A 15,000-nucleotide genomic window follows, 5' to 3' on the forward strand; every position below is an offset into this window, starting at 1 on the left:
TATAGTTCTGCTCGCCACTATTTAAAAATATCTGCCAATTAAAACATTTGTCATTTAATTTCAACAGTTAACTTAACACTTCCCATTGTATTTCAGCGATATATTAAATCAATTTTCATTGAATTTCAACATATGATTACCTCCAGTACTAAAGTTTTTAGAAAAAAAAGATTAATCTTTACTAATTTATCTCCAACTCATAATATCTATCTATGAGATAGATATTGCGCAATCACTATTGATAAATGAAACTTGTTTCATTTATTTCCTTCTGGGTACTATTAGCTGGCATCACAATATCAAAGGTCGTCGAAGAGCCACTGGTCTTCGAAGCTACTCAAAGTGATTATCGTATCACACTTGATTGATCATATCATATCTCACTACACGTTTGGATTAAGAACAAAGTTTCATGAGTTTATGTTCGATAGACATTTATTCTGAAAACGTAATACTGTCGATTATAGTCATCAAGCTGAATATATATATATATATATATATATATATATATATATATATATATATATATATATATATATATATATATATATATATAAATACATACATATATAAATACATACATATATATATATATATATATATATATATATATATATATATATATATATAATACATACATGCATGCATACATAGATATATGTATATATAGCCTATGTATATATATATGTAAATATATGTGTGTGTATTTATTTATATAAATACATACACCGGTGTGTTTCTGTATGTGTTTGAGTGTGGGCTTGCTGTGGAAGTGTGTCTGTATGTATTAAAAGAGTGTATAGTACAAGGTCTGAAAGAAATTGCTGGAAAACATAAGGAAAAATATCATACTGGGTACCAGGAGATTTTAGATAAAAATGCAATAAAAAAATTAATATCGAATAAAAAACATAAAAATAAAGAAAATCTCTATCAATGTCAGGAAATTCTGCGTCGAACTAATTGCAAAAAGTTAGAATCAAATTAATTAAAACCGTGGAAGTAAATATCCGAGATATATAAATTGTAACTGAATGTTGAACCAGAGTTGGACGCAAATGGATTTAATTGTAGAGCTAATTGCTCTACTAGTTTAAAGGCTTTAAATGCCAGTCATGAATAGCAGGGGCAAGATGCAGTTTTTTACGGCGTTTTTCGTCGTTTCCTGACTTTTTTTTCTGTTTTTCGTCGTTTTAAAGCAGGACAATGCCTTACAGACTGACCATATACACATATGATCAGCGCCCAAGCCCCATCTCCACCCAAGCTAGGACCAATGGGAGCCAGGCAATGGCTGCTGATGACTCAGCAGATAGATCTATAGGCTCCCCCAAACCACCCATCCTTAGCTCGTTAAGTTGTAGCGACCAAAGAAACTAACGAGTTTGAAATTCCTTGGTGAACTCAGATTTTGTTAGATTTGATTTTCACAGACTTCTGGACTCGATCCCAGTCTGGCGTTCACCAGTCAGGGACGTTACCACATCGACCACCATGGTAAATAGTCCAAAGGATGTTAAATTAGGGGAATATATTACCCTTGTGGTTAACAATCTTGATGATTTTATAAGAAATGAAAGATGGACATATGTATATATATATATATATATATATGTATATATATAAGTATATATATATATATATATATATATATATATATATATATATATATATATATAATGTATGTGCGTATATACTGTATACTGTATATACGGTATATATACATACATATGTGCATTTGTGTGTATATATGTGTATATACACATTTATATTTATGTATATATGTATATATATGCATAAGGTTATATGCGTATATATATATATATATATATATATATACGGTATACATGCTGCATATATATATATATATATATATATATATATATATATATATATATATATACAAATATATGCACATATATATGTATATATACATATGTATATACTGTATATATGAACATATATATATATATATATATATATATATATATATATATATATATATATATATATATATATATAGGTGCTTATGTGTATTTTCGTGTGTGAAATCTGTAAAAAGACGTTTTTACACACTTCATGACATTGGGGCTAAATGTCATTATGCTCCTCAAAAATTTCCAAATTCAGCAAATCGAATGCGCGGATACAACAGAAAAATGCTGGATTATAACATCTCGGTCTTCTTCTCCAGCTTTTTAAGAGTTGAAATGATGTACTCTGATCCTCGTCGTATTTTTTAACTTTTTAACCCTTATTCCTGTTAAGTTTTCCTTCTGGGACAGCAAATGTTCTTAAATGAAACTGCTTTTCTCCCCAAAATCCTAAATGAATAATGGAAGGTGGATGATTTGTACAACTATATTGAGAAGAAATTGATAACCTTCTTTCACAACAACAACAACAACAACAACAACAACAAATGCAGCTGTTTCTAGTCCATTGCAGGATAAAGGTCTCAGACATGTCTTTATTCATGCCTTGTGTTTGACCAGTTGTTATCACCTCACTGGTTAGTGCAGATTGGTGATGGTGGGAGATTTTCGTCTGATCGCTCACAGCAAACCAACATAGTATGGGTATCCCTGACTCCTGAAGCTTTGCTGATCATGGCCATACGCAAACCCTTTTACCACGGCAATGTATCAAGCAATAAATAAATGCGATGAATTGTATGTGACTGGATTAGGAGTGCCACATCAAAGTGCCTGTAGACAGATCCTGTACTCAGTCATAGTTCATCATTATATCCTATACCTTAAAGGCAGCAGGATCTCGAGTAAACACACATTGGGAGACTGGCACTCCAAATTAATAGGATTTATCAAAATCCTGTTAGCGATTTATGTTTAGTAAGCAGTACCTCTCTCAGCACTTTGCTTCGAAAAGAAAAGCTAGTGTTTCCTCAACAGTAGATTCTGCAAGGACCTTCAGGAAGAGAGTTGTAGATGATCGATGATTTGTTAGTTTTATAAAGGATATGGACTGTCAAAACTAACTTATAGGTTTTCATGAGTTTTTTTTTTTATCATATCAGGGTCAAGAAGAAAACTTTTGAACTTTAAATTTGAAGGCTGTTAAAACAAAATATAATTTAACCTATATGATTGATAATATAGCCGAAGAAAATATAATTCAACCTATATTATTGATGATATAGCCGAAGAAAATATAATTCAACCTATATTATTGATAATATAGCCGAAGAAAATATAATTCAACCTATATTATTGATAATATAGCCGAAGAAAATATAATTCAACCTATATTATTGATGATATAGCCGAAGAAAATATAATTCAACCTATATTATTGATAATATAGCCGAAGAAAATATAATTCAACCTATATTATTGATAATATAGCCGAAGAAAATATAATTCAACCTATATTATTGATTATATAGCCGAAGAAAATATAATTCAACCTATATTATTGATAATATAGCCAAAGAAAATATAATTCAACATATATTATTGATAATATAGCCGAAGAAAATATAATTCAACCTATATTATTGATAATATAGCCGAAGAAAATATAATTCAACCTATATTATTGATAATATAGCCGAAGAAAATATAATTCAACCTATGTTATTGATAATATACCTTCAAAAATATACACTTATGCAGTGATTGATTTATATTTGTTTTATACAGTGTATCGCAATGTTACACCCACACATAGTCCAAGCTGACAGTCGACATTAGTACCTATTAAGTGGTGAGCGATAAGCCGGGATCGAACTATGAATTCAACATAAATAGGTACAACTATTGAAATTGTATCACGGCAGAAATATATGGGTTCGAATCCTGGCCAAAGTATGTGCTTTCATCACACTTAATTCAAATTTAGATTAAAGTTATTTCCGGGGAATTGTGAATTTGTTATCAAGAAGTATTTATTGTTTATCCTTTTAGAATGTGTGCATATATATATATATATATATATATATATATATATATATATATATATATATATATATATATCGATGTGTATATACTGTATATGTATGTATATATGTATGCAGGGGTATATACATACATAAATGCATACAGTATATGTGTATATAGTGTATATGTAGATATGGGAATATACATATATAAACACACATATATATATATATATATATAAGTTTATTTATATATATATATATATATATATATATATATATATATATATATATATATATATATATATATGCGTGCGTGTGGACGTCATATATATATATATATATATATATATATATATATATATATATATATATATATATGTGTGTGTGTGTGTATATATATATATATATATATATATATATGTATATATATATATATATATATATATATATATATCTGAGGCTTTTGTACTGTTGAATTGCAACATACATATATATATATATATATATATATATATATATATATATATATATATATATATATATATATATATTGCATACAACGAGAGAATTTTTTTACACGAAATAATTTCCGCTTGAGAAATTCATTATAATTCCACGATACAAGTAACGATTCTAATAACCATAAATTAATAACAACTAAAACAAAACCTATGTCAATCGCTTAAATCAAAATAACAATCAACCAAAAGCCAAGGAGTAAAGGTATCGAAAACGTCTCTTCCTTAAAGCTGTTTGCACACACGTGGGACGAATCACAGATTCTGACGAGCGCGAAATATAGCCGACTGGTCGCGTTGCTGGCAGAGATCTTACTGAAGTTTCGAACTCTAGCGGGAGAGAGAGGACCCTCTAACCTGCTGTGAGGGGAAAGAGAGCGGCTACCTTGTCAAGGCTCTTGTTATCCACATAGACTATAGACTGAATGGCCATTATGAATGGTTTTAATCCTAGAGGTTGGTAATAACAACATTGCAGTCGTTTCTAGTCCACTGCAGGACAAAGGCCTCAGATATGTTTTTATCCATGTGTGGGATTTGTCCAGTTTTCATCACCACGGCGGCCAGTGCGGATTGGTGATGGTGGGAGACTTGTTCTGATCGCTCACAGCAAAACGTTAAGGTATTCCCACTCAGAAAAGGGTGTAGTTTAATTACAAATATGTATATATACACATACACAGAAGTATATATATGTGTATATATGTGTATATATGTGTATATATATATATTTATATATATATATATATATATATATATATTGTATATATACTGTGTATAATATATATATATATATATATATATATATATATATATATATATATATATATATATATATATATATATATATATTTTACGAGCTAAGAACATTTGCGGGAATATGTGTGAGACCTTTATCTTGCAGTGGATTAGTAACGGCTGATGATGATGATTATATATTTACTCATATATGCACATTTGTCATTACATATGGATATATATGTGTGCGTGTATGTATATGTGCTCTACCACGTACGTATGTTTAAGAAATTATATTCTGCACAAATGTCTCAAGAAAGAATATGGTATATACAGCTGAAAGATTAGTTATATCATCGTCTCTTTCTACGCATATTGACGCAGAGGACCTTGGTTAGATTTCGCCAGTCGTCTCTACCTTGAGCTCTTAAATCAATACTTCGCGATTCATCCTCTACTTCGCGCTTCATAGTCCTCAGCCATGTTGGCCTGGATCTTCCAACTCTTCTAGTACCATGTGGAGCCCAGCTGAACGTTTGGTGAACCAATCTCTATTGGGGAGTGCGGAGAGCATGCCCAAACCATCTCCATCTACCCCTCACCATGATCTCATCCACATATGGCACTCGATTAGTTACAGTATATAACAAGTTCCAAATTTATACGTTACTTTTGTAAAGGAAACCTGTATTTATCTTTCTGTAGACCACCTCAAAATTAATAAAGTATGATGCAGTTGCAAAAATGAATGCTGAGACGAACGAAGGGTATAGAGATTTTATCTACTCGCAAAAAATATATGATGAAGATAATATCAACACATCTTCATTTAGACAGTTATAGTTATAATAAATCTAATAAATGTAAAATAGGAGTAAATGTGATAAAGGAAAATAGTTATTTGACATTGTAACTTATTTTCCAGCACAGTACTATTTTACAAGAATTTGCAACACAGCAATGGTAATGAAGAATATAATAGAATGTTGTAGACAGCTGGTTTTAGGAGGCTTAAAAATTATATGAATCATGCGTTAAAAGATATATGAGAAATTAAATGATTCAATAAATGAAATAATATAATAAAGCATAATTCAAGTTATAATCGTATCGATGATCAGTAGAATTATGTATGGGAAAGCCAAAGAGTAAAATACTGAGAAAAATTAATTTCCATCGGTTAATAGATGTAATAGTAGCTCCTGCCAAATCCATATTTGAAGGCAGAGTCAATACATATCTGTATTGATTCTGAAGGCTTCATCTCTCCCTTGCTTGAGGGTACACACGGGCACACTGTTCTATCTTATTTCTCTTCCTTTTGTTTTTTAAAGTTTGTTATAGTTCAATATAAATGATTTATTCTAATGTTACTATTCTTAGAATATTTATTTTTATTGTTAATTGCCTCTCTTGTTTATTTTCTTATTTCCTTCATTCACTGGGCTATTTTCCATGTTGGACCCTTTGGGTTTATAAATCTTGCTTTTCCAACTAGGGTTTTAACTTAGCAAGTAATAATAATAATAATAATAATAATAATAATAATAATAATAATAATAATGTAAAGGGACCCGTATATACTATATATATATATATATATATATATATATATATATATATATATATATATATATATATATATATATTATATTATATTATTAAAAAGGGAGTCGTTTAAAAATCTTTATTATTTACTTTTACTTAATTATAGAACTGTTCCGAAAATATTTTAAAGGAATGGGTGAGAATAAATTAAATTTTATACTTAACCTTAAATCATCTAAAAAATACTTAATATTTTGTTACTATAATATACACTGTAATAACAAAACTTTTAAAGACCCTTTTCCCCGGTTAAATTGCCAGATAAAAATACGTTCCCCAATTCTTCTCAGACTAAGGAAAGGTCCAGAGAACTCCCTCCAAGATCTGCTCTGCATAATGATCAAAGGAGAAAAGAATAAGAAAAGGGGGAAACCCAATGACCTACTCATAGGGGAAGCGATGGGAAGCAAGATAGAATGGTAATTGGAACTTGTAACTCATTTATATCTTGTGAAATATGAAGATATTTTACCTACGTCAACGAAGTTTGGTGGAGGTTATGTTTTCATCCCTGTTTGTTTGTTTTGTTTGTGAACAACTTCCTCATAGGGGAAGCGATGGGAAGCAAGATAGAATGGTAAATGGGAACTTGGAATTCATTTATATCTTGTGAAATATGAAGATTTTTTTTACCTACGTCAACGAGGTTTGGTGGAGGTTATGTTTTCGCCCCTGTTTGTTTGTTTGTTTGTTTGTGAACAACTTCCTCATAGGGGAAGCGATGGAAAGCAAGATTGAATGGTAATTGGAACTTGGAACTCATTTATATCTTGTGAAATATGAAGATTTTTTTTACCTACGTCAACGAGGTTTGGTGGAGGTTATGTTTTCGCCCCTGTTTGTTTGTTTGTTTTGTTTGTGAACAACTTCCTCATAGGGGAAGCGATGGGATGCAAGATAGAATGGTTAATTGGAACTTGGAACTCATTTATATCTTGTGAAATATGAAGATTTTTTTTTACCTACGTCAACGAGGTTTGGTGGAGGTTATGTTTTCGCCCCTGTTTGTTTGTTTTGTTTGTGAACAACTTCCTCATAGGGGAAGCGATGGAAAGCAAGATAGAATGGTAATTGGAACTTGGAACTCATTTATATCTTGTGAAATATGAAGATTTTTTTTATCTCCGTCAACGAGGTTTGGTGGAGGTTATGTTTTCGCCCCTGTTTGTTTGTTTTGTTTGTGAACAACTTCCTCATAGGGGAAGCGATGGAAAGCAAGATAGAATGGTAATTGGAACTTGGAATTCATTTACATCTTGTGAAATATGAAGATTTTTTTTACCTACGTCAACGAGGTTTGGTGGAGGTTATGTTTTCGCCCCTGTTTGTTTGTTTGTTTGTTTGTGAACAACTTCCTCATAGGGGAAGCGATGGAAAGCAAGATTGAATGGTAATTGGAACTTGGAATTCATTTATATCTTGTGAAATATGAAGATTTTTTTTACCTACGTCAACGAGGTTTGGTGGAGGTTATGTTTTCGCCCCTGTTTGTTTGTTTGTTTGTTTGTGAACAACTTCCTCATAGGGGAAGCGATGGAAAGCAAGATTGAATGGTAATTGGAACTTGGAACTCATTTATATCTTGTGAAATATGAAGTTTTTTTTACCTACGTCAACGAGGTTTGGTGGAGGTTATGTTTTTGCCCCTGTTTGTTTGTTTGTTTGTGAACAACTTCCTCATAGGGGAAGCGATGGAAAGCAAGATAGAATGGTAATTGGAACTTGGAACTCATTTATATTTTGTGAAATATGAAGATTTTTTTTTACCTACGTCAACGAGGTTTGGTGGAGGTTATGTTTTTGCCCCTGTTTGTTTGTTTGTTTGTGAACAACTTCCTCATAGGGGAAGCGATGGAAAGCAAGATAGAATGGTAATTGGAACTTGGAACTCATTTATATCTTGTGAAATATGAAGTTTTTTTTACCTACGTCAACGAGGTTTGGTGGAGGTTATGTTTTCGCCCCTGTTTGTTTGTTTGTTTGTGAACAACTTCCTCATAGGGGAAGCGATGGAAAGCAAGATAGAATGGTAATTGGAACTTGGAACTCATTTATATCTTGTGAAATATGAAGATTTTTTTTTACCTACATCAACGAGGTTTGGTGGAGGTTATGTTTTCGCCCCTGTTTGTTTGTTTTGTTTGTGAACAACTTCCTCATAGGGGAAGCGATGGAAAGCAAGATAGAATGGTAATTGGAACTTGGAATTCATTTATATTTTGTGATATATGAAGTTTTTTTTACCTACGTCAACGAGGTTTGGTGGAGGTTATGTTTTCGCCCCTGTTTGTTTGTTTGTTTGTGAACAACTTCCTCATAGGGGAAGCGATGGGAAGCAAGATAGAATGGTAATTGGAACTTGGAATTCATTTATATTTTGTGATATATGAAGTTTTTTTTACCTACGTCAACGAGGTTTGGTGGAGGTTATGTTTTCGCCCCTGTTTGTTTGTTTTGTTTGTGAACAACTTCCTCATAGGGGAAGCGATGGAAAGCAAGATAGAATGGTAATTGGAACTTGGAATTCATTTATATTTTGTGATATATGAAGTTTTTTTTACCTACGTCAACGAGGTTTGGTGGAGGTTATGTTTTCGCCCCTGTTTGTTTGTTTTGTTTGTGAACAACTTCCTCATAGGGGAAGCGATGGAAAGCAAGATAGAATGGTAATTGGAACTTGGAATTCATTTATATTTTGTGATATATGAAGTTTTTTTTACCTACGTCAACGAGGTTTGGTGGAGGTTATGTTTTCGCCCCTGTTTGTTTGTTTTGTTTGTGAACAACTTCCTCATAGGGGAAGCGATGGAAAGCAAGATAGAATGGTAATTGGAACTTGGAACTCATTTATATCTTGTGAAATATGAAGATTTTTTTTTACCTACATCAACGAGGTTTGGTGGAGGTTATGTTTTCGCCCCTGTTTGTTTGTTTTGTTTGTGAACAACTTCCTCATAGGGGAAGCGATGGGAAGCAAGATAGAATGGTAATTGGAACTTGGAATTCATTTATATTTTGTGATATATGAAGTTTTTTTTACCTACGTCAACGAGGTTTGGTGGAGGTTATGTTTTCGCCCCTGTTTGTTTGTTTGTTTGTGAACAACTTCCTCATAGGGGAAGCGATGGAAAGCAAAATAGAATGGTAATTGGAACTTGATACTCATTTATATCTTGTGAAATATGAAGATTTTTTTTTACCTACATCAACGAGGTTTGGTGGAGGTTATGTTTTCGCCCCTGTTTGTTTGTTTTGTTTGTGAACAACTTCCTCTTAGGGGAAGCGATGGAAAGCAAGATAAAATGGTCATTGGAACTTGATACTCATTTATATCTTGTGAAATATGAAGATTTTTTCTTCCCTACGTCAACGAGGGTTGGTGGAGGTTATGTTTTCGCCCCTGTTTGTTTGTTTGTTTGTGAACAACTTCCTCATAGGGGAAGCGATGGAAAGCAAGATAAAATGGTCATTGGAACTTGATACTCATTTATATTTTGTGAAATATGAAGATTTTTTCTTACATACGTCAACGAGGTTTGGTGGAGGTTATGTTTTCGCCCCTGTTTGTTTGTTTTGTTTGTGAACAACTTCCTCATAGGGGAAGCGATGGGAAGCAAGATAGAATGGTCATTGGAACTTGATACTCATTTATATCTTGTGAAATATGAAGATTTTTTCTTACCTACGTCAACGAGGTTTGGTGGAGGTTATGTTTTCGCCCCTGTTTGTGGTTGTTTGTGAACAACTTCCTCATAGCGGAAGGGATGGAAAGCAAGATAGAATGGTCATTGGAACTTGGAACTCATTTATATCTTGTGAAATATGAAGATTTTTTCTTACCTACGTCAACGAGGTTTGGTGGAGGTTATGTTTTCGCCCCTGTTTGTGGTTGTTTGTGAACAACTTCCTCATAGCGGAAGGGATGGAAAGCAAGATAGAATGGTCATTGGAACTTGATACTCATTTATATCTTGTGAAATATGAAGATTTTTTCTTACCTACGTCAACGAGGTTTGGTGGAGGTTATGTTTTCGCCCCTGTTTGTTTGTTTGTTTGTGAACAACTTCCTCATAGGGGAAGCGATGGGAAGCAAGATAGAATGGTAATTGGAACTTGGAACTCATTTATATCTTGTGAATTATGGAGATTTTTTTTATCTCCGTCAACGAAGTTTGGTGGAGTTTATGTTTCTGCCCCTGTTTGTTTGTTTGTTTGTGAACAACTTCCTCATAGGGGAAGCGATGGGAAGCAAGATAGAATGGTAATTGGAACTTGGAATTCATTTATATCTTGTGAAATATGAAGATTTTTTTTATCTCCGTCAACGAAGTTTGGTGGAGGTTATGTTTCCGCCCCTGTTTGTTTGTTTGTTTGTGAACAACTTCCTCATAGGGGAAGCGATGGGAAGCAAGATAGAATGGTAATTGGAACTTGGAATTCATTTATATCTTGTGAAATATGAAGATTTTTTTTATCTCCGTCAACGAAGTTTGGTGGAGGTTATGTTTCCGCCCCTGTTTGTTTGTTTGTTTGTGAACAACTTCTTCATAGGGGAAGCGATGGGAAGCAAGATAGAATGGTAATTGGAACTTGGAATTCATTTATATCTTGTGAAATATGAAGATTTTTTTTATCTCCGTCAACGAAGTTTGGTGGAGGTTATGTTTCCGCCCCTGTTTGTTTGTTTGTTTGTGAACAACTTCCTCATAGGGGAAGCGATGGGAAGCAAGATAGAATGGTAATTGGAACTTGGAATTCATTTATATCTTGTGAAATATGAAGATTTTTTTTATCTCCGTCAACGAAGTTTGGTGGAGGTTATGTTTCCGCCCCTGTTTGTTTGTTTGTTTGTGAACAACTTCCTCATAGGGGAAGCGATGGGAAGCAAGATAGAATGGTAATTGGAACTTGGAATTCATTTATATCTTGTGAAATATGAAGATTTTTTTTATCTCCGTCAACGAAGTTTGGTGGAGGTTATGTTTCCGCCCCTGTTTGTTTGTTTGTTTGTGAACAACTTCCTCATAGGGGAAGCGATGGGAAGCAAGATAGAATGGTAATTGGAACTTGGAATTCATTTATATCTTGTGAAATATGAAGATTTTTTTTATCTCCGTCAACGAAGTTTGGTGGAGGTTATGTTTCCGCCCCTGTTTGTTTGTTTGTTTGTGAACAACTTCCTCATAGGGGAAGCGATGGGAAGCAAGATAGAATGGTAATTGGAACTTGGAATTCATTTATATCTTGTGAAATATGAAGATTTTTTTTATCTCCGTCAACGAAGTTTGGTGGAGGTTATGTTTCCGCCCCTGTTTGTTTGTTTGTTTGTGAACAACTTCCTCTTAGGGGAAGCGATGGGAAGCAAGATAGAATGGTAATTGGAACTTGGAATTCATTTATATCTTGTGAAATATGAAGATTTTTTTTATCTCCGTCAACGAAGTTTGGTGGAGGTTATGTTTCCGCCCCTGTTTGTTTGTTTGTTTGTGAACAACTTCCTCATAGGGGAAGCGATGGGAAGCAAGATAGAATGGTAATTGGAACTTGGAATTCATTCATATCATGTGAAATATGAAGATTTTTTTATCTCCGTCAACGAAGTTTGGTGGAGGTTATGTTTCCGCCCCTGTTTGTTTGTTTGTTTGTGAACAACTTCCTCATAGGGGAAGCGATGGGAAGCAAGATAGAATGGTAATTGGAACTTGGAATTCATTTATATCTTGTGAAATATGAAGATTTTTTTTTATCTCCGTCAACGAAGTTTGGTGGAGGTTATGTTTCCGCCCCTGTTTGTTTGTGAACAACTTCCTCATAGGGGAAGCGATGGGAAGCAAGATAGAATGGTAATTGGAACTTGGAATTCATTCATATCATGTGAAATATGAAGATTTTTTTTATCTCCGTCAACGAAGTTTGGTGGAGGTTATGTTTTCGCCCCTGTTTGTTTGTTTGTTTGTGAACAACTTCCTCATAGGGGAAGTGATGGGAAGCAAGATAGAATGGTAATTGGAACTTGGAATTCATTCATATCATGTGAAATATGAAGATTTTTTTTATCTCCGTCAACGAAGTTTGGTGGAGGTTATGTTTCCGCCCCTGTTTGTTTGTTTGTTTGTGAACAACTTCCTCATAGGGGAAGCGATGGGAAGCAAGATAGAATGGTAATTGGAACTTGGAATTCATTCATATCATGTGAAATATGAAGATTTTTTTTATCTCCGTCAACGAAGTTTGGTGGAGGTTATGTTTCCGCCCCTGTTTGTTTGTTTGTTTGTGAACAACTTCCTCATAGGGGAAGTGATGGGAAGCAAGATAGAATGGTAATTGGAACTTGGAATTCATTCATATCATGTGAAATATGAAGATTTTTTTTATCTCCGTCAACGAAGTTTGGTGGAGGTTATGTTTCCGCCCCTGTTTGTTTGTTTGTTTGTGAACAACTTCCTCATAGGGGAAGCGATGGGAAGCAAGATAGAATGGTAATTGGAACTTGGAATTCATTCATATCATGTGAAATATGAAGATTTTTTTTACCTACGTCAACGAAGTTTGGTGGAGGTTATGTTTCCGCCCCTGTTTGTTTGTTTGTTTGTGAACAACTTCCTCATAGGGGAAGCGATGGGAAGCAAGATAGAATGGTAATTGGAACTTGGAATTCATTCATATCATGTGAAATATGAAGTTTTTTTTACCTACGTCAACGAAGTTTGGTGGAGGTTATGTTTCCGCCCCGGTTTGTTTGTTTGTTTGTGAACAACTTCCTCATAGGGGAAGCGATGGGAAGCAAGATAGAATGGTAATTGGAACTTGGAACTCATTTATATCTTGTGAAATATGAAGATTTTTTACATACGTCAACGAAGTTTAGTGGAGGTTATGTTTTCGCCCCTGTTTGTTTGTTTGTTTGTTTGTAAACAACTTCCTCATAGGGGAAGCGATGGGAAGCAAGATAGAATGGTAATTGGAACTTGGAATTCATTTATATCTTGTGAAATATGAAGATTTTTTTTATCTCTGTCAACGAAGTTTGGTGGAGGTTATGTTTCCGCCCCTGTTTGTTTGTTTGTTTGTAAACAACTTCCTCATAGGGGAAGCGATGGGAAGCAAGATAGAATGGTAATTGGAACTTGGAATTCATTTATATCTTGTGAAATATGAAGATTTTTTTATCTCCGTCAACGAAGTTTGGTGGAGTTTATGTTTCCGCCCCTGTTTGTTTGTTTGTTTGTGAACAACTTCCTCATAGGGGAAGCGATGGGAAGCAAGATAGAATGGTAATTGTAACTTGGAATTCTTTTACATCATGTGAAATATGAAGATTTTTTTTATCTCCGTCAACGAAGTTTGGTGGAGGTTATGTTTCTGCCCCTGTTTGTTTGTTTGTTTGTGAACAACTTCCTCATAGGGGAAGCGATGGGAAGCAAGATAGAATGGTAATTGGAACTTGGAATTCATTTATATCATGTGAAATATGAAGATTTTTTTTATCCGTCAACGAAGTTTGGTGGAGGTTATGTTTCCGCCCCTGTTTGTTTGTTTGTTTGTGAACAACTTCCTCATAGGGTAAGCGATGGGAAGCAAGATAGAATGGTAATTGGAACTTGGAATTCATTTATATCTTGTGAATTATGAAGATTTTTTTTACCTACGTCAACGAGGTTTGGTGGAGGTTATGTTTTCGCCCCTGTTTGTTTGTTTGTTTGTTTGTGAACAACTTCCTCATAGGGGAAGCGATGGGAAGCAAGATAGAATGGTAATTGGAACTTGGAATTCATTTATATCTTGTGAATTATGAAGATTTTTTTTACCTACGTCAACGAGGTTTGGTGGAGGTTATGTTTTCGCCCCTGTTTGTTTGTTTGTTTGTTTGTGAACAACTTCCTCATAGGGGAAGCGATGGGAAGCAAGATAGAATGGTAATTGGAACTTGGAATTCATTTATATCTTGTGAAATATGAAGATTTTTTACCTACGTCAACGAAGTTGGGTGGAGGTTATGTTTTCGCCCCTGTTTGTTTGTTTTGTTTGTGAACAACTTCCTCATAGGGGAAGCGATGGGAAGCAAGATAGAATGGTAATTGGAACTTGGAATTCATTTATATCTTGTGAATTATGAAGATTTTTTTTACCTACGTCAACGAGGTTTGGTGGAGGTTATGTTTTCGCCCCTGTTTGTTTGTTTTATTTGTGAACAACTTCCTCATAGGGGAAGCGATGGGAAGCAAGATAGAATGG

Source organism: Palaemon carinicauda, chromosome 7 (assembly GCF_036898095.1).
Source record: "Palaemon carinicauda isolate YSFRI2023 chromosome 7, ASM3689809v2, whole genome shotgun sequence".
Classification (NCBI taxonomy): Eukaryota; Metazoa; Arthropoda; class Malacostraca; order Decapoda; family Palaemonidae; genus Palaemon; species Palaemon carinicauda.